This window comes from Oncorhynchus mykiss, chromosome 21, assembly GCF_057628025.1.
Source record: "Oncorhynchus mykiss isolate SJ-2025 chromosome 21, ASM5762802v1, whole genome shotgun sequence".
Taxonomy (NCBI): Eukaryota; Metazoa; Chordata; class Actinopteri; order Salmoniformes; family Salmonidae; genus Oncorhynchus; species Oncorhynchus mykiss.
In genome coordinates, this window is record NC_143042.1 from 6,982,091 (window position 1) to 7,004,168 (window position 22,078).

Consider the following 22,078-nt stretch of genomic DNA (forward strand, 5'->3'; position numbering starts at 1 on the left):
TAAGGAATATTTCAGTGTGGATAGAGTAAGATATATTTCAGTGTGTATGTATAGTGTAAGGTATATTTCAGTGTGTATAGTGTAGGGTAAGATATATTTCAGTGTGTATAGTGTAGAGAAAGGTATATTTCAGTGTGTATAGTGTAAGGTTTTTTTCAGTGTGTATAGTGTAGAGAAAGGTATATTTCAGTGTGTATAGAGTAAGGCATATTTCATTGTGTATGGTGTAAGGTATATTTCAGTGTGTATAGAGTAAGGTATATTTCAGTGTGTATGTATAGTGTAAGGTATATTTCAGTGTGTATAGAGTAAGGTATATTTCAGTGTGGATGTGTAGAGTAAGGTATATTTCAGTGTGTATAGTGTAAGGTATATTTCAGTGTGTATGTATAGTGTAAGGTACATTTCAGTGTGTATAGAGTAAGGTGTATTTCAGTGTGGATAGAGTAAGATATATTTCAGTGTGTATGTGTAGAGAAAGGTATATTTCAGTGTGTATAGAGTAAGATATATTTCAGTGTGTATAGTGTAGAGAAAGGTATATTTCAGTGTGTATAGAGTAAGGTATATTTCAGTGTGTATGTGTAGAGTAAGGTATATTTCAGTGTGTATAGAGTAAGGTATATTTCAGTGTGGATAGAGTAAGATATATTTCAGTGTGTATGTATAGTGTAAGGTATATTTCAGTGTGTATAGTGTAGGGTAAGATATATTTCAGTGTGTATGTATAGTGTAAAGTATATTTCAGTGTGTATAGTGTAGGGTAAGATATATTTCAGTGTGTATAGTGTAAGGTATATTTCAGTGTGCATGTATAGTGTAAGGTATATTTCAGTGTGTATAGAGTAAGGTATATTTCAGTGTGGATAGAGTAATATATATTTCAGTGTGTATAGAGTAAGGAATATTTCAGTGTGGATAGAGTAAGATATATTTCAGTGTGTATGTATAGTGTAAGGTATATTTCAGTGTGTATAGTGTAGGGTAAGATATATTTCAGTGTGTATAGTGTAGAGAAAGGTATATTTCAGTGTGTATAGTGTAAGGTTTTTTTCAGTGTGTATAGTGTAGAGAAAGGTATATTTCAGTGTGTATAGAGTAAGGCATATTTCATTGTGTATGGTGTAAGGTATATTTCAGTGTGTATAGAGTAAGGTATATTTCAGTGTGTATGTATAGTGTAAGGTATATTTCAGTGTGTATAGAGTAAGGTATATTTCAGTGTGGATGTGTAGAGTAAGGTATATTTCAGTGTGTATGTGTAGAGTAAGGTATATTTCAGTGTGTATAGTGTAAGGTATATTTCAGTGTGTATAGTGTAAGGTATATTTCAGTGTGTATGGTGCAAGGTATATTTCAGTGTGTATAGTGTAAGGTATATTTCAGTGTGTATAGAGTAAGGCATATTTCAGTGTGTATAGAGTAAGGTATATTTCAGTGTGTATAGTGTAAGGTATATTTCAGTGTGTATAGAGTAAGATATATTTCAGTGTGTATGTATAGTGTAAAGTATATTTCAGTGTGTATAGTGTAAGGTATATTTCAGTGTGTATAGAGTAAGGTATATTTCAGTGTGTATAGTGTAAGGTGTATTTCAGTGTGTATAGAGTAAGGCATATTTCAGTGTGTATAGAGTAAGGTATATTTCAGTGTGTATGTATAGTGTAAGGTATATTTCAGTGTGTATAGAGTAAGGTATATTTCAGTGTGGATAGAGTAAGATATATTTCAGTGTGTATGTATAGTTTAAAGTATATTTCAGTGTGTATAGTGTAGAGTAAGATATATGTCAGTGTGTATAGTGTAAAGTATATTTCAGTGTGTATAGAGTAAGGTATATTTCAGTGTGTATGTATAGTGTAAGGTATATTTCAGTGTGTATGGTGTAAGGTATATTTCAGTGTGCATAGTGTAGAGTAAGGTATATTTCAGTGTGTATGTATAGTGTAAGGTATATTTCAGTGTGTATGTATAGTGTAAAGTATATTCCAGTGTGTATAGTGTAGGGTAAGATATATTTCAGTGTGTATAGTGTAAGGTATATTTCAGTGTGCATGTATAGTGTAAGGTATATTTCAGTGTGTATAGAGTAAGGTATATTTCAGTGTGTATGTATAGTGTAAGGTATATTTTAGTGTGTATAGAGTAAGGTATATTTCAGTGTGGATAGAGTAAGATATATTTCAGTGTGTATGTATAGTGTAATTTATATTTCAGTGTGTATAGTGTAGGGTAAGATATATTTCAGTGTGTATAGTGTAAGGTATATTTCAGTGTGCATGTATAGTGTAAGGTATATTTCAGTGTGTATAGAGTAAGGTATATTTCAGTGTGGATAGAGTAAGATGTATTTCAGTGTGTATGTGTAGAGAAAGGTATATTTCAGTGTGTATAGAGTAAGATATATTTCAGTGTGTATAGTGTAGAGAAAGGTATATTTCAGTGTGTATAGAGTAATGTAGATTTCAGTGTGTATGTGTAGAGTAAGGTATATTTCAGTGTGTATAGTGTAAGGCATATTTCAGTGTGTATAGTGTAAGGCATATTTCAGTGTGTATAGTGTAAGGCATATTTCAGTGTGTATAGAGTAAGGTATATTTCAGTGTGTATGTGTAGAGTAAGGTATATTTCAGTGTGTATAGAGTAAGGTATATTTCAGTGTGTATAGAGTAAGGTATATTTCAGTGTATGTGTAGAGTAAGGTATATTTCAGTGTGTATAGAGTAAGGTATATTTCAGTGTGTATGTGTAGAGTAAGGTATATTTCAGTGTGTATAGTGTAAGGTATATTTCAGTGTGTATAGTGTAAGGTATATTTCAGTGTGTATAGTGTAAGGCATATTTCAGTGTGTATAGTGTAAGGCATATTTCAGTGTGTATAGAGTAAGGTATATTTCAGTGTGGATAGAGTAAGATATATTTCAGTGTGTATGTATAGTGTAAGGTATATTTCAGTGTGTATAGTGTAGGGTAAGATATATTTCAGTGTGTATAGTGTAGAGAAAGGTATATTTCAGTGTGTATAGTGTAAGGTATATTTCAGTGTGCATGTATAGTGTAAGGTATATTTCAGTGTGTATAGAGTAAGGTATATTTCAGTGTGGATAGAGTAAGATATATTTCAGTGTGTATGTATAGTGTAAGGTATATTTCAGTGTGTATAGTGTAGGGTAAGATATATTTCAGTGTGTATAGTGTAGAGAAAGGTATATTTCAGTGTGTATAGTGTAAGGTATATTTCAGTGTGTATGTGTAGAGTAAGGTATATTTCAGTGTGTATAGAGTAAGGTATATTTCAGTGTGTATGTGTAGAGAAAGGTATATTTCAGTGTGTATAGAGTAAGATATATTTCAGTGTGTATAGTGTAGAGAAAGGTATATTTCAGTGTGTATAGAGTAAGGTATATTTCAGTGTGTAAAGAGTAAGAATTATTTCAGTGTGTATGTGTAGAGTAAGGTATATTTCAGTGTGTATAGTGTAAGGTATATTTCAGTGTGTATAGTGTAAGGTATATTTCAGTGTTTATAGAGTAAGGTATATTTCAGTGTGTATGTATAGTGTAAGGTATATTTCAGTGTGTATAGAGTAAGGTATATTTCCGTGTGGATAGAGTAATATATATTTCAGTGTGGATAGAGTAAGATATATTTCAGTGTGTATAGAGTAAGATATATTTCAGTGTGTATGTATAGTGTAAGGTATATTTCAGTGTGTATATTGTAGGGTATATTTCAGTGTGGATAGAGTAAGGTATATTTCAGTGTGTATAGTGTAAGGTATATTTCAGTGTGTATGTATAGTGTAAGGTATATTTCAGTGTGTATAGAGTAAGGTATATTTCAGTGTGTATAGAGTAAGATATATTTCAGTGTGTATAGAGTAAGATATATTTCAGTGTGTATGTATAGTGTAAGGTATATTTCAGTGTGTATAGAGAAAGGTATATTTCAGTGTGTATAGTGTAAGGTATATTTCAGTGTGTATAGTGTAAGGTATATTTCAGTGTGTATGTATAGTGTAAGGTATATTTCAGTGTGTATAGAGTAAGGTATATTTCAGTGTGTATGTATAGTGTAAGGTATATTTCAGTGTGTATAGAGTAAGGTATATTTCAGTGTGGATAGAGTAAGATATATTTCAGTGTGGATAGAGTAAGATATATTTCAGTGTGTATAGAGTAAGATATATTTCAGTGTGTATGTATAGTTTAAAGTATATTTCAGTGTGTATAGTGTAGAGTAAGATATATGTCAGTGTGTATAGTGTAAAGTATATTTCAGTGTGTATAGAGTAAGGTATATTTCAGTGTGTATGTATAGTGTAAGGTATATTTCAGTGTGTATAGTGTAAGGTGTATTTCAGTGTGTATAGAGTAAGGCATATTTCAGTGTGTATAGAGTAAGGTATATTTCAGTGTGTATGTATAGTGTAAGGTATATTTCAGTGTGTATAGAGTAAGGTATATTTCAGTGTGGATAGAGTAAGATATATTTCAGTGTGTATGTATAGTTTAAAGTATATTTCAGTGTGTATAGTGTAGAGTAAGATATATGTCAGTGTGTATAGTGTAAAGTATATTTCAGTGTGTATAGAGTAAGGTATATTTCAGTGTGTATGTATAGTGTAAGGTATATTTCAGTGTGTATGGTGTAAGGTATATTTCAGTGTGCATAGTGTAGAGTAAGGTATATTTCAGTGTGTATGTATAGTGTAAGGTATATTTCAGTGTGTATGTATAGTGTAAAGTATATTCCAGTGTGTATAGTGTAGGGTAAGATATATTTCAGTGTGTATAGTGTAAGGTATATTTCAGTGTGCATGTATAGTGTAAGGTATATTTCAGTGTGTATAGAGTAAGGTATATTTCAGTGTGTATGTATAGTGTAAGGTATATTTTAGTGTGTATAGAGTAAGGTATATTTCAGTGTGGATAGAGTAAGATATATTTCAGTGTGTATGTATAGTGTAATTTATATTTCAGTGTGTATAGTGTAGGGTAAGATATATTTCAGTGTGTATAGTGTAAGGTATATTTCAGTGTGCATGTATAGTGTAAGGTATATTTCAGTGTGTATAGAGTAAGGTATATTTCAGTGTGGATAGAGTAAGATGAATTTCAGTGTGTATGTGTAGAGAAAGGTATATTTCAGTGTGTATAGAGTAAGATATATTTCAGTGTGTATAGTGTAGAGAAAGGTATATTTCAGTGTGTATAGAGTAATGTAGATTTCAGTGTGTATGTGTAGAGTAAGGTATATTTCAGTGTGTATAGTGTAAGGCATATTTCAGTGTGTATAGTGTAAGGCATATTTCAGTGTGTATAGTGTAAGGCATATTTCAGTGTGTATAGAGTAAGGTATATTTCAGTGTGTATGTGTAGAGTAAGGTATATTTCAGTGTGTATAGAGTAAGGTATATTTCAGTGTGTATAGAGTAAGGTATATTTCAGTGTATGTGTAGAGTAAGGTATATTTCAGTGTGTATAGAGTAAGGTATATTTCAGTGTGTATGTGTAGAGTAAGGTATATTTCAGTGTGTATAGTGTAAGGTATATTTCAGTGTGTATAGTGTAAGGTATATTTCAGTGTGTATAGTGTAAGGCATATTTCAGTGTGTATAGTGTAAGGCATATTTCAGTGTGTATAGAGTAAGGTATATTTCAGTGTGGATAGAGTAAGATATATTTCAGTGTGTATGTATAGTGTAAGGTATATTTCAGTGTGTATAGTGTAGGGTAAGATATATTTCAGTGTGTATAGTGTAGAGAAAGGTATATTTCAGTGTGTATAGTGTAAGGTATATTTCAGTGTGCATGTATAGTGTAAGGTATATTTCAGTGTGTATAGAGTAAGGTATATTTCAGTGTGGATAGAGTAAGATATATTTCAGTGTGTATGTATAGTGTAAGGTATATTTCAGTGTGTATAGTGTAGGGTAAGATATATTTCAGTGTGTATAGTGTAGAGAAAGGTATATTTCAGTGTGTATAGTGTAAGGTATATTTCAGTGTGTATGTGTAGAGTAAGGTATATTTCAGTGTGTATAGAGTAAGGTATATTTCAGTGTGTATGTGTAGAGAAAGGTATATTTCAGTGTGTATAGAGTAAGATATATTTCAGTGTGTATAGTGTAGAGAAAGGTATATTTCAGTGTGTATAGAGTAAGGTATATTTCAGTGTGTAAAGAGTAAGAATTATTTCAGTGTGTATGTGTAGAGTAAGGTATATTTCAGTGTGTATAGTGTAAGGTATATTTCAGTGTGTATAGTGTAAGGTATATTTCAGTGTTTATAGAGTAAGGTATATTTCAGTGTGTATGTATAGTGTAAGGTATATTTCAGTGTGTATAGAGTAAGGTATATTTCCGTGTGGATAGAGTAATATATATTTCAGTGTGGATAGAGTAAGATATATTTCAGTGTGTATAGAGTAAGATATATTTCAGTGTGTATGTATAGTGTAAGGTATATTTCAGTGTGTATATTGTAGGGTATATTTCAGTGTGGATAGAGTAAGGTATATTTCAGTGTGTATAGTGTAAGGTATATTTCAGTGTGTATGTATAGTGTAAGGTATATTTCAGTGTGTATAGAGTAAGGTATATTTCAGTGTGTATAGAGTAAGATATATTTCAGTGTGTATAGAGTAAGATATATTTCAGTGTGTATGTATAGTGTAAGGTATATTTCAGTGTGTATAGAGAAAGGTATATTTCAGTGTGTATAGTGTAAGGTATATTTCAGTGTGTATAGTGTAAGGTATATTTCAGTGTGTATGTATAGTGTAAGGTATATTTCAGTGTGTATAGAGTAAGGTATATTTCAGTGTGTATGTATAGTGTAAGGTATATTTCAGTGTGTATAGAGTAAGGTATATTTCAGTGTGGATAGAGTAAGATATATTTCAGTGTGGATAGAGTAAGATATATTTCAGTGTGTATAGAGTAAGATATATTTCAGTGTGGATAGAGTAAGATTTATTTCAGTGTGTATAGAGTTAGGTATATTTCAGTGTGTATGTATAGTGTAAGGTATATTTCAGTGTGTATGTATAGTGTAAGGTATATTTCAGTGTGTATAGAGTAAGGTATATTTCAGTGTGGATAGAGTAAGATATATTTCAGTGTGTATGTATAGTGTAAAGTATATTTCAGTGTGTATAGTGTAGGGTAAGATATATTTCAGTGTGTATAGTGTAAGGTATATTTCAGTGTGTATGTATAGTGTAAGGTATATTTCAGTGTGTATAGAGTAAGATATATTTCAGTGTGTATGTATAGTGTAAGGTATATTTCAGTGTGTATATTGTAGGGTAAGATATATTTCAGTGTGTATAGAGTAAGATATATTTCAGTGTGTATGTGTAGAGTAATGTATATTTCAGTGTGTATAGAGTAAGGTATATTTCAGTGTGTAAAGAGTAAGAATTATTTCAGTGTGTATGTGTAGAGTAAGGTATATTTCAGTGTGTATAGTGTAAGGTATATTTCAGTGTGTATAGAGTAATGTATATTTCAGTGTGTATGTGTAGAGTAAGATGTATTTCAGTGTTTATTGTGTGAGCACCTCTGAGACATAGATCCCTCTCCTCAGCCCAGGGTGGTGAGGTAGACTCCTGAAATAGACATGTGATACAGCAACACGTTCTCTCTGTCTCCACACACACTCACACCAGTGGAGGCTTCTCAGAGGAGTAAGGGGAGGACCATCCTCCTCAGTGAATTTAATAAAAATAAAAATAGTGAAACATTTAAAAGTTAACCTTTTAAGTAAAATTATACTATATATTCACGTCACCAAATAATTGATTATAACACACTGTTTTGCAATTAAGTTCTACAGTAGACTCAACAGCACTCTGTATGGTAGCACAATGGTGTAGCCGGAGGACAGCTATCTTCCATCCTCCTCTGGGTACATTGACTTCATGGTTCTCACCCCTCTCCCATCGACACACACAGTAATTATAACAACATCCGGAGGACGTCCTCCAACCTATCAGAGATCTTGCATATGAACTGACATGTTGTCCACCCAATCGAAGAATCAGAGAATTAATCTAGTACTGAAAGCATAAGCTACATCTAGCAAGCCCTGCAGTGCACAAAATGTGGTGAGTAGTTGACTCAAAGAGAGACAAAGACAGTTTGACAGTTTTGAACAAATTCATTTCTTCAAAAATAAAGAAGCAAGAGACAGAGAGAGAGAGAGAAAGTTTTTTTTTTTAATTGACTTTCACTTACTTAGCTATCAAATGCAGCTAGCTAGTTTAGGTTGCTGAAACACCCAGCTACAAACGAGGGATGCTATGTTTGCCAGCTGGCTATGAATATCCAACACAACACTGGAACTCTTCCAAGTCAAGGTAAGCTCTTGGTTTTACACATTTATTGCAACCACGGCCCACCGGTGTAACTGCTAAACTGCTTACTGACTGTACACTGTACTGCATGATTGTAGCTGGTTTACTAACGTGTTAGTTCTATTATCTATGTTGACTATGACGTTACTTCAGCTAATATGGTGACAATGATGTAGGCTGTATGTAATGGTTATAATATGGTTTTGCTTTGAAAGGTTTTTTCACCTGGTCACATACAGTTGTTATGTTGTGCATTGAAGTCCACAAGCGAAGGGAAAAGTTGAGAGGAGAGCGCATATTTTCAAAAAGGAATACAACGTGGCTGCTATGAAACTGAACTGTATTTACGTGTGATCAGGGGTGTATTCATTCCGCCAATTCTGTTGAGAAACATTTCTTAAACGGAAGCGAACGGAACAAAACGGGGATAAACATACTTGAATCTGCCCAATAAAAACACTTGTTTGCAACTGTTGGACTAATGATTACACCCTAGATCAGCTACTGTAGATGCAGGCAAGAGTGTGCAAGGCGGTATTGAATGTGTTACTGTCTGTCCATGTGTCACCGTCTGTCATCTCTCAACCTGTGTACATTTACGTTCAAAACTTTTATTTATAGGTTGTAGCAACCTCATGATGGGTATAGGGAAATATCAAGTATCATGTAGTAGCCTAAACTTACTGATGTTATATTTAACTGGGTGAATGGAATATGAATGACAGTCATCCAACATGCTGTAATAGAAATAAGGCCATGTTCGTGAAAAAAAAAAAAATGTCCTCCCTCATCTTAAACGGCACCGACGGCCACTGACTCACACATACAGTAACCTAGGACCAACATTAATACTCATTAGTCTATGTTAACTGCAAAACAAATAGCAGTCCTGTAATCCTATCAGCAGAATGTGGTTTTGGGAACACACACACACACACTTTTCTTGAAAGTGATGTGAGAAAATGGGATGAAAGTTCTGTGGTGGTGGGTCTATTAACTCCCACTGTGTGACCTATCCAATAGAACCCCCCACTGGACACTAACGTCAGTTCAATGTCTAGTTTTGATTTACATTTGGTTGAGTTGTCGACTAACATGAATTCAACGTGAAATCCACAAAAAGGGTCACCATGTCAATGGATTTAGGTTCAAACTTGGTGAAGAAAAGACGAAAGGCCCTTATGTTGGTGACTTTTTGCTAATCGAATACATTTTCCACTTTGATTCAATGTCATCACATACATTTCTTAGGTTGAAATGATGTGGAAACAACATTGATTCAACAATAGTGGCACAGTCACTCATACACTGAGTATACCAAACATTAGGAACATCTTCCTAGTATTGAGTTGCACCCCTCCCCCTTTTGCCATGAGAACAGGCTTTAGTCGTCGGGGCATGGACCCTACAAAGTGTTGAAAGCGTTCCACAGGAATGCTGGCCCATGTTGACAGGAATGCTGGCCCATGTTGACTCCAATGCTTCCCAGAATTGTGTCAAGTAGGCTGGATGTCCTTTGGGTGGTGGACCTTGATACAAACAGAAACAGAAAACTGAGTGTGAAAAACCCAGCAGAGTTGCAGTTCTTGACACAAACCTGTCACGTCTACTCCCACTCTCTGGCGCTCGATGTAGCCAGTTTATTCATTATTACGCACACCTGCCACCATCGTTACGCGTACCTGCACCTAATGAGACTCACCTGGACTCCATCACCTTCCTGATTACCTCCCCTATATCTGTCACTCCCTTTGGTTCTTTCCCCAGGCGTTATTGACTCTGTTTCTGTGTTTCATGTCTGTACGCTACTCGTGGTTTCTTGTGTTGTTCCATGTTCCGTTTAAATTCCCTCCCTGTACTTTCTTCAGGATTCTTAGGGTACACATAAAGTAGTAGACATAAAGTAGACATAAAGTAGTGTGCCTGATACCTGCTACAACACCCCGTTCAAGGGCACTTCAGTATGTTGTCTTGCCCATTCACCCTCTGAATGACACACAATCCATGTCTCAATCGTCTCAAGTCTTAAAAATCCTTCTGTAACCTGTCTCCTCCCCTTCATCTACACTGATTGAAGTGGATTTAACAAATGACATCTATAAGGGTTCATAGCTTTCACCTGAATTCACCAGGTCAGTCTATGTCATGGAAAGATGTCATGTTGGTCAGTCTATGTCATGCTCTTAATGTTTTGTATACTCACTGTAGATCTGGCATGTCTATGTCCAATAGAGAGGAGAACATGTCTTACCGTACATGATACTGGGCCAATAACATCACCACACAATATAACCAATAACATAACCGCATAATATAACCAATAACATAACCACATAATATAACCACATAATATAACCACATAATATAACCACATAACATAACCAATAACATAACCACATAATATAACCACATAATATAACCAATAACATAACCACATAATATAACCAATAACATAACCAATAACATAACCACATAATATAACCACATAATATAAACACATCATATAACCACATAACATAACCAATAACATAACCACATAATATAACCACATAATATAACCAATAACATAACCACATAATATAACCAATAACATAACCAATAACATAACCACATAATATAACCACATAATATAAACACATCATATAACCACATAATATAACCAATAACATAACCACATAATATAAACACATAATATAACCACATAATATAATCAATAGGGTTTGAGGCAGCAGGCAGGGCACTCTGGCGTCACCCCAGGTGAGAAGGCATCATTCTCACCCAGAGCCCTCTGTTACACACATGTTTTTGTTTGTTACTTTTCCTGAGTTTCCCCCGCATTCCCAGCATAAGGCGCTCGTCGATTCAGGCACGGCTGGGAATTTTATTGACAGATCATTTGCCCATAGTTTATGGATCCCCATCGTTCCCGTTGATGTACCCTTCCCCGTTCACGCCTTAGATAGTCGACCATTAGGGTCAGGGTTGATTAGGGAGGTCACCGCTCCTTTGGGCATGGTGACGCAGGGGGGTCATACGGAGAGAATTAGTCTCTTCATGATTGATTCTCCTGCGTTTCCCGTGGTGCTGGTTAGTTTGCACGGGCAGGGTGTAGCGGTGTATATTGGTGACATTCTGATATACTCCACTACACGCCCGAGGATGTGTCCCTGGAGCGCAAGGTGCTTGGTTGCCTGTTGGAGCATGACCTGTACGCCAAGGCTGAGAAATGCCGGTTCTTTCAACAGTCCGTCTGCTTTCTAGGGTATCACATTTCCACCTCAGGGGTGGAGATGGAGACCTAATTGCAGCCGTGCGTAATTGGCCAACTCGCACCACGGTAAAGGAGGTGCAGCGGTTCTTTGGGTTTGCCAACTAGGTAGCGGCTCCCATTACCTCACTGCTGAAGGGGGGCCCGGTGCGCTTGCAGTGGACAGCTGAGGCGGACAGGGCTTTTAGTCGCCTGAGAGCCCTGTTAACCTCGGCTCCCGTGCTGGCTCATCTGGATCCCTCTTTGGCGTTCATAGTGGAGGTGGACACGTCCGAGGCTGGGATAGGAGCTGTGCTCTCTCAGTGCTCGGATACGCCACCGAAGCTCCGCCCCTGTGCCTTCTTCTCGAGGAAGCTCAGCACGGCGGAGCGAAACTATGAAGTGGGGGACCGGGAGTTGTTGGCTGTCGTCAAAGCTTTGAAGGCGTGGAGACATTGGCTTGAGGGGGCTTAACACCCTTTTCTCATCTGGACTGACCACCGCAATCTGGAGCACATCTGGGCGGCGAGGAGACTGAACCCTCGCCAAGCAAGGTGTGCCATGTTTTTCACCCGTTTTGTTTTCACACTTTCTTACAGACCAGGTTCCCAGAACTTGAAGGCAGACGCACTGTCCCGGCTGTATGACACAGAGGAGCGGCCCATGTATCCCACTCCCATACTCCCGGCCTCCTGCCTGGTGGCACCGGTAGTGTGGGAGCTGGACACCTGTCGATTGATTTCCTGACAAATCTTCCCCCATCACAGGGAAACACCACGATCCTGGTTGTTGTGGATCGTTTCTCTAAGTCCTGCCGTCTCCTCCCTTTGCCCGGTCTCCCTACGGCCCTACAGACTGTGGAGGCCTTGTTTACGCACGTCTTCCGGCACTACGGGGTGCTTGAGGATGTAGTGTCTGGTCCCCAATTCACTTCAAGGGTCTGGAAGGCTGGGGGTCTCGGTCAGCATTACCTCAGGTTTTCACCCCGAGAGTAACGGGCAGGTGGAGAGAGTAAACCAGGATGTGGGTAGGTTTCTGAGGTCCTATTGCCAGGACCGGCCGGGGGAGTTGGCAGGGTTCGTACCCTGGGCAGAGATGGCCCAGAACTCGCTCCACCACTCCTCCACTAACCCCACCCCCTTCCAGTGTGTATTGGGGTATCAGCCGGTTCTGGCTCCTTGGCATCAGAGTCAGACTGAGGTTCCTGTCCTGCGGTGGACGACTAGTTCCGGCGCGCGGAGGAAAGATGGGACGCCACCCATATCCACCTTCAGCGCACCGTACTGCACCAGAAAGTGGGCGCAGACCGTCACCGTGTTCGCACCGGTGTTGTGTATTTAACCCTCTGTTTCCCCCCATGTCTTTGTGTGGTATTGTTTATCTGTTTCATGTATGCGCACATATGTCTGGTTGCGCTGGGTTATATCAACCCGTATTGTATTTCGTGTTCGTTGTGCCGTGTGCTTTTGGTTCGCCTAAATAAGATGCTCCGTTTGCTACCCACTATCTGCTCTCCTGCGCCTGACTCCCTTGCAGCCATTTATGCATACCTGACAAGCACTCACGTCTGTAGCCATGAAGTGCTTTGAAAGGCTAGTCATGGCTCACATCAACACCATTATCCCTGGATCCCTAGACCCACTCCAATTTGCATACCACCCCAACAGATCCACAGATGCAATCTCTATTGCACTCCACACTGCCCTTTCCCACCTGGACAAAAGGAACACCTATCTGAGAATGCTATTCATTGACTACAGATCAGCGTTCAACACCATAGTGTCCTCAAAGCTCATCACTAAGCTAAAGACCCTGGGACTAAACACCTCCCTCTACAACTGGATCCTGGAATTCCTGATGGGCTGCCCCCATGTGGTGAGGGTAGATAGCAACACATCTGCCACGCTCATCCTCAGCACGGGGGCCCCTCAGGGGTGCGTGCTCAGTTCTCTCCTGTACTCCCTGTTCACCCATGACTGCATGGCCAAGCATGACTCCAACACCATCATTAAGTTTGCCGACGACACAACAGTGGTAGGCCTAATCACCGACAACAATGAGACAGCCTATAGGGAGGAGGTCAGAGACCTAGCAGTGAGGTGCCAGGACAACAACCTCTCGCTTAACGTGATCAAGACAAAGGAGATGATTGTGGACTACAGGAGAAGGAGGACCGACTACGCCCCCATTCTCATCAACAGGGCTGTAGTGGAGCAGGTTGGGAGCTTCAAGTTCCTTGCTGTCCACATCACCAACAAACTATCATGGTCCAAACACACCAAGACAGTCGTGAAGAGGGCACGACAACGCATATTCCCCCTCAGGAGACTGAAAAGATTTGGCATGGGTCTTCAGATCCTCAAAAAGTTCTACAGCTGCACCATCGAGAACTGGTTGCATCACGCCTGGTATGGCAACTGCTTGGCCTCTGACCGCAAGGCACTACAGGGTGTATGCATTGTCCTACCCCCACCCCCATTTTTACGCTGCTGCTACTCTCTGTTTATTATCCATGCATAGTCACTTTACCGCTACCTGCATGTACATATTACCTAATTTACCTTGACTCGGCTGTGATGAGAGAGAAGAGAGAGAAGAGAATAGAAGGAGGGAGAGAGAGGAGAGGAGAGGAGAGGAGAGGAGAGGAGAGGAGAGGAGAGGAGAGGAGAGGAGAGGAGAGGAGAGGAGAGGAGAGGAGAGGAGAGGAGAGGAGAGGAGAGGAGAGGAGAGGAGGATGGAGAGGTAGAGGGAGATAATTGAATTTCGATCCCAGTTTGTTGGTTCAATAGAAAATCACAAAACCATTACATGTTACACTCATCACAGTGAGAGGAGGAATTGGAGTGAAGAAAGACAGGAAGAGAAGAGAGACTGGGGAGAATGATAGAGAATAGAAGAGAGACTGGGGAGAATGATAGAGAAGAGAATAGAGACTGGGGAGAATGATAGAGAAGAGAAGAGAGACTGGGGAGAATGATAGAGAAGAGAAGAGAAGAGAGACTGGGGAGAATGATAAAGAGAAGAGAGACTGGGGCGAATGATAGAGAAGAGAAGAGAAGAGAGACTGGGGAGAATGATAAAGAGAAGAGAGACTGGGGAGAATGATAGAGAAGAGAGACTGGGGAGAATGATAGAGAAGAGAAGAGAGACTGGGGAGAATGATAGAGAAGAGAAGAGAGACTGGGGAGAATGATAGAGAAGAGAAGAGAGACGGGAGAATGATAGAGATGAGAAGAGAGACTGGGGAGAATGATAGAAAGAAGAGAAACTGATTTATTCTCTGTGTAACACAGGTTGACATTGACAAGCTGAAAGAGACAGAGAGAAAGAGAGAGAAAGAGAGAAAGACTGCTCTACTCTGTTCTCTGCTCTGTTCTGCCTAACCTGCCGTTGCCTTGGCAATGTCCATGTGCCACTAACATTCCACCGGAGCATGCAGAGAAAAGAGTGTGAGACACTGTCTGTGTGTGTGTCAGAGTGGAGAGGTAATCGCAAAGAGGGTTTCTGTGTGTGTATTTGTGGGTGTGAGTGTGCGTCAGTGAGGGGAGGGAATTACTTAGTGTATCTGTGTGTTTATACTGTATGTGTGTGTGTATGCTTTCCGTGTGTGTGTTGTGTAGCATGTGTGCGTGTGTGTGTCAGCGGGGAGAGGGAACCATAGGGGATCGCTGAAAGGAGTTTGTCCACGGGCAAGCAGGGAGACACACTGCCCAGAGGGCAGGAGTGAGAAGCAAAACACAGCAGGAGAGGAGAGGAGATAAAGAGAGAGAGAGAGCAAGCCAAGCAAGTGAGAAAGGCTAGCGAAGCCACATTGATGGCCATTTACAAGGTTCAAACTCCACACACAAGAACATTCAACAGAGAAAAGTTGTTAGCTTGTTAAACGGTTGTTAATGTCAGTCTCTTGAGGGTTTGCAGAAGGCATGTTCAGTTTATAGGCACGACACATACAAAACCGCTAAATGTTAAATGCCACCAACCCCCCAAAATGAAAAAAAATAGACAGTCCTAACAAGGAATGTAAGACCATCTCACTGTGTTGTGTTAATGCTCCTGCCATTATCTCTGAAAGGAGCTGCCTCAAAGACAAAGACCCATTCAAAATAGAGATACCACACATGACTAGAGGCTATGATGAAGTCCCAGCAACTCTGCTGACTAGGTGATGAGTTAATGGTTGTTCATCCATCAGAGGAAAGGTCTGTATAGATAACACAAGAATAGGATCACACTGTGTACTGGAGTGAGTAGTCAAGCATGACTGGTTCTGTCATCAGTCTGCTTCATCCCCTCTCTCTCCCCCTCTCTCTCTCTCTCTCTCTCTCTCTCTCTCTCTCTCTCTCTCTCTCTCGCTCTCTCTCTCTCTCTCTCTCTCTCTCGCTCTCTCTCTCTCTCTCCTTCCCACCTCTCTCCCCTTCTTTCTCTCCCATCTCTCTCCAACCCTCCCTCTCTCTCTCTCTCTCTCCCATCTCCCTCCCTCCCTCCCTCCCTACCTCCCTCCCTCCCACTGGCAGGCTAGGTCTGTAAGCTGCTGATACAGGAAGTTCAAGAGGACGTTTATACGAGCCACTGAGCTGACACCCAGTATTTTCCGCTCAACAACGTTTTAAACCATGTCTCAAATTAGCAGAGAGCTGATCCAGTGTGAGTGTGTGCGTATGTGTGTGTGTGTTTGTATCTACATTTCCCTCTTTTTCTTTCTGTGTGTATGTGTGTGGGTGTTACTGTATTTGTGTGTCAGTGTATGTGCGCGTGTGCGTGTGCATGTGTGTGTGTAAAGTGTGTGTATGTGTATGTGTGTTTCCGAGACCCGGTAACTCTTACAAGGCCCCTGGTAATGAGAAGCAGGCCAACCTGGTTACTGTAACAAGTTCTGAGATATTGTATAATGGTCTAGCCCTGAATGCTGATTGGCTCACAGCGGTGGTATATCAGACTGTATACCATAGGTATGACAAAGCATTTCAGGTCCCCTTGTCCATGATCTAAAAGGCAAAACTGACACCAGATCAGCACTCCTACTGCGAGACATATGTCTGCACAATAGAATAGCACTGGCATATCGGTCAGTGCATAAACTGACTGAATGAACTGTAAATGAAAATCAACAAAGCCACTATAGTTGATATACAGTGTAGTATCCTTCCCCATACACACTGGTCTACCATGCTGGATTTGACACCATTGAATAAAATGTGTGGGTAAGCTGGTTTATCCCTGCAGATACACCAATTGAGATAATAACAATTAGGCTTCTCTGGGGAGGGAAGGAGCGAGGGAGGGAGGGGGAAAGAGAGACAGAAACAGTAGAGAGAGAAGGAAATACAGACAGACAGAGACACAAACCAATATGTATAGAGAGGGAGAGAGTGAAAGAGAGAGAAAGACAGAGACAGAGATACAGAGAGAGAGAGAGAGAGAGAAAGACAGAGACAAAGAGAGAGTGAGAGAATGACAGAGACAGGGATAGATAGAGAGAGAGAGAGAGAGAGAGAGAGAGAGAGAGAGAGAGAGAGAGAGTCGGGTCAGGGTGGGGAAGGTGGATCCGGCTTTCCAGGATGATGTCATAGGTCTCCCTGTATTGTGTGTTTGGAGGGATTAGTGTGCCGGGGCAGTTGGGGGATTCAGGACACATCAGCAGCTTTCAACCAACATGGCGAGCGGGGGCCATGTCCCCAGAGACCCATCATTACAGAAGAGAGAGGAGGGTGGGAGGGGTGGAGGGGGAAGGAGAGGTGAGGATGGAAGGATGATGAATATTATTCAAATAGAAGAGAAGAAGAGGCACAGTACAGGACTGAGACAGGGGTAGATACAGAGTGGGGTAGAGTGGGTAGAATAACACTATACCAGGGTAGAGTATTAGCCATTCGCTACGGAACAGCGCACTTTCAATTGTTGAATAGAAATTTCAGTTCAACTCCTCAGTTAAATTGAATTGGTACCAACCCTGCCGTTCTGCAATTCTACTCAATTGTTAACACCCATTAATGCAGGACTTGAATGAACTGGAATTCTAATTGAGTCCACATCTTCTGTTCACCTTGTACCTGACTCCTGTTCCTCTTTTCAGACAGACACAGAGAGGATGCCCCCTCTCCCCTCCGGCTGTGTCTTTCAACGGGCTGAAACCCCCACAGAGGGACTGCCGGACGGGGAGAAGAACAACAATGTGTCTGTCCCAGTGATGACATGGGTGCCTGGACTGCATGTGACACATGACACGCTCTCATTGAGCAACGGAAACATGACGTAAGGGTCACTGCCAGACAACGGAGAGAGAGAGAGAGAGAGAGAGAGAGAGAGAGAGAGAGAGAGAGAGGGAGAGAGAGAGGGAGAGAAAATATGAGAAATAGAGATTCCTCTTACCATCTAGGGACAACCTGTTTTGAACTTAATCTGTGATGCATATTCAATCAGAACTGGTGGGATTGAATGGACTGATTGAATAACTAGAATCCTCATTCTGGGTTTCTGGCTATTTCAAAATGTGTTAATTTAGACATATCCTCCCAACCTCTTTACGATTTAGTATTAAATAAAGCCGTCTTTATTCAAGCATTTTATCACGGCTCTGTCCGTTATAAACTCTGTCAGTGGTAACCTCCACTCTCATGTGTGTGTGTCTTCAGCTGTGTGTGTGTGTTCAGCTGTGTGAGTGTCTTCAGCTGTGTGTGTGTGTGTTCAGCTGTGTGTGTGTGTGTTCAGTTGAGCTAATGATGGATGTGGCAACTCTAGACAGCAAGCTGATCTGAGGCCACGCCCCAGAGGCCAATGCAATGCATGATGGGACTGATGGCTCGCGGCATGATTGAGTCAATCCAGGCCACTGATGTCAAAAGCACAGATTTGCCGTGCCAATCAACACAACACTAATAACACTCTCAACTCAGGTGGGAATTGTGGGGAAAGCTCAAGATACTGATGGTAAAAGTGGTCTGGCTGACTTTGAAGTGGGTTGTTTCTGCCTTTTCCCAGTGTTTCTGTGGAGTTCACCCAGAAGGTGGGGAGACATTGGATACCTGGAAACAAACGTCTTGTTTGTGTGTGTATCAGAGAGCGTGTGAGTGACTGTGGTCTGTCACACGCAGCAATTTACTTATTGTGTTAGCAGTTGAAAGAGTTGAAATGAGTGCACATCCATTGCAGCAGATTTTACTGGGAGGCTGTTAGTAAAATATCATGCACTAGGAGACTAGAGAAAGGATGTCAACAAGAGCTGTGTTTCACAAACCACTTTTCAAACTGCTGGGTCGGCGCTTTCTGGTTGTTTTTAGAGAGTAGGAAGGCCTCAGTGTCAACCTTCTATGGTGTTTCCCAAACCACTTTTAAAAATACCTCCAGGCCGTTCCATGTATTTGATCTGTTCCAGTACAAACGCACCTCAGCTAATGTTTGATATTTAGCTGACTAGGTGTGCTTGTACTGCAATAGGTCAAATATGTTGAACTGGCAGAGGGTACTCGAGGAGAGGTTTGGGAAACACCATAGGAGTAGACTAGAGAAGGTTGACACTGAGGCCTTCCTGCTCTCTAAAAACAACCAGAAAGTGCCGAGCCAGCAGTTTTGAGGAACTGAGAATATGATGTGGAACCGTTTCTGTCACACAGCAGCAGTTTCCACACACTCATAACAACACTGAATGAGAATCACATTTTGGTAGCATTCCACTCCTCAAGAGTCGCTCCAATTATAAATAACACCATTTTACATAAACACCTTTTATGAGGTCTCGTAAGTTCAAGGAGGGCTTGTTTTGATTAAAGTGATTTGCGTGTGTGTCTCCGTGCATGTGTGTGTGTGTGTGTAACCACGATGAAAACGTCATAGTGAGTGAGAGACAAGTGATACTATCACAGGGTTCCACTTCCTCTCCACAGGACCATCTTCCTGTTGTGTTGCCATGGCGCTCCACACAAAGACAGACAAGTTATTCACCTCCAGGAAGCCATAAATAAGTGATTGGCAAGTGGCTTAATCAGCCCCCCCGGGTTGCCTGGCAATTCCACAGCCGGCTATAAATAACTCATTACGCTAATCATTCCATGTGTGCGCCAACAACCAGGTTAGTGCAAACACACTCAAGCATGACTCTGGGTCTGCTATTGACGAGCCACATGGTCGCCTATCAAGCTAGCTAGCCCCTGCCAAGGCAATGGTGCAAAGCTGTGAGTTGTCACTGCTTCCTGTTAACTTTTGGTTCATTCCCTAATCAAAGCCAAAAGAACCGCCTATCAAGCAAGCTGTCTCATGTCAAAGGGCTACGTCGCTAAGATCCTTTAAGGTGCCAGGGCAATAGGACAAAGCAACAGTTTGTCACTGCTTCCTTTTGGTTTATTTAAAGTATTTTACCCAAAATGGCCACCTGTCAAGCAACCTTCCTCCTTTCAGAGCACTGATGTTGCTAAGGTAATCCCCTGCCAGGGCAATGGTGTAAAGCAGCTAGTTTTTACTTCTTTCTGCTAGTTCATTAAAAATACTTTCAGCCAAAATGTCCGCCTTCAAGTTGGGCTCCTAATAATAAACTGTGCTGCTGCTGGGTGTGAGGGTGATCCGTTGTGACACGGGCCAATCAGAGCTCTGTAAAGAGTGACAGGTATCCCACGGAGAGTTTGACACCTATCAATACCGCTCTCTTCACTGTGATGAGAGAGCCTGCCTGCCCGGGAGCGACAAGGGATTACTGATGGCACTCGAGTGGAGGTTTGGAGAAAGAGACTGCTCTCAAGAGACGCAACTAAGATGTAGTACTTTCTTAATGAAAGCCAGTGTACCTTGCTTGACTTCTCCTCTTTACACTTTCCATCAACAGCACTCTAGCATCCATCCACCCGTCTCTCCGTCCGTTCCGATGAGTGGTGCGTCTGAAAGTTCTTAATGACAGGAAGTGCTGACAGGAAACAAGGTTCAAGGGGAGCCGTGACGTCGACGTTGGGAGGGCGCAGTGTTTTAAGAGGACGCTGTCATGACACTGCTATTATTGTCTAGTTCCGCTATTGACCCAACAAAACGGACACAAACGCAGCGCAGGGAAACACAGAGCACAGCAGATATAATGGCGTCACACACGTCGTACCGTGAACTAATGGACGCAAGGGGAGTAAGACGTCGACTTATTGCGTCAGTGCATTTATCTAGAGCATACTACCAAAGGAATGCTGCCACAACCAAATGAAAAGCAGTTCCTGGTGAAGAACCTTTTAGTGGCGTTTACAGCGGGAAAGTGGCTGTTCCTCCCGTTCCCTAGCATCCAGGAGAGTAGTGGGTCTTCGAGTACAGCTATTATGGATCACTAGCACTAATGCTAGCCCCTCTCTCCACGTTCCCTCCCCACCTATCATCCTCCCTCCCCGAAAACACTTCAAAAGAAAGACGAGACTATGTATAGGTCTGGAACTGCATCAATCAGTCCTCTTTGAGATAGGCCAATTGTGCTGTTTCTATGCCTCCAGGCAGGGAGTTTTAGGTTGTTTGTGGATAGGTTTGGCTTAATAAATCAAAGGTTGTACCAATGGGCAGGGGTACATCTACAGAATACATTGAGAGGTTTAAGGATTTAAGAGGTTTTAATATTCTAGACCCATTAGGTGCTCAAATGTAATAGTTTAGGAGAAACAAGCAGATTTTAGCATAGGTAGTAGGGTATGTTGTCTTGAAGGGGTCACGTTTAGAAGCTATATATATATATATTACTCTATAAAACCACACAGAGGAATACTGGTATTTACAGACATAAGGTACATAGTCATACTGGTATTGACAGACAGAAGGTACAGAGTCATACTGGTATTGACAGACAGAAGGTACAGAGTCATACTGGTATTGACAGACAGAAGGTACAGAGTCATACTGGTATTGACAGACAGAAGGCACAGTCATACTGGTATTGACAGACAGAAGGTACAGAGTCATACTGGTATTGACAGACAGAATGTACAGAGTCATACTGGTATTGACAGACAGAAGGTACAGAGTAATACTGGTATTGACAGACAGAAGGTACAGAGTCATACTGGTATTGACAGACAGAAGGTACAGAGTCATACTGGTATTGACAGACAGAAGGCACAGTCATACTGGTATTGACAGACAGAAGGTACAGAGTCATACTGGTATTGACAGACAGAAGGTACAGAGTCATACTGGTATTGACAGACAGAAGGTACAGAGTCATACTGTTATTGACCGGCAGAAGGTACAGAGTCATACTGGTATTGACAGACAGAAGGTACAGAGTCATACTGGTATTGACAGACAGAAGGTACAGAGTCATACTGGTATTGACAGACAGAAGGTACAGAGTCATACTGGTATTGACAGACAGAAGGTACAGAGTCATACTGGTATTGACAGACAGAAGAAACAGAGTCATACTGGTATTGACAGACAGAAGGTACAGAGTCATACTGGTATTGACAGACAGAAGGTACAGAGTCATACTGGTATTGACAGACAGAAGGTACAGAGTCA

At 40.8% G+C, this 22,078-nt stretch overlaps 1 long non-coding RNA gene across 1 annotated transcript in view; it reads right to left on the reverse strand.

Annotated features, from left to right (window-relative positions):
* Positions 1 to 7,809: 7,809 nt before the first annotated feature.
* LOC149972963 (uncharacterized) overlaps positions 7,810 to 22,078 on the reverse strand; it is a 61,741-nt gene continuing 47,472 nt past the window's right edge. Inside the window, exon 3 of the long non-coding RNA XR_016490126.1 lies at positions 7,810 to 9,890. This is a non-coding gene — a long non-coding RNA (uncharacterized LOC149972963). The remainder of the gene's footprint in view (positions 9,891 to 22,078) is intronic.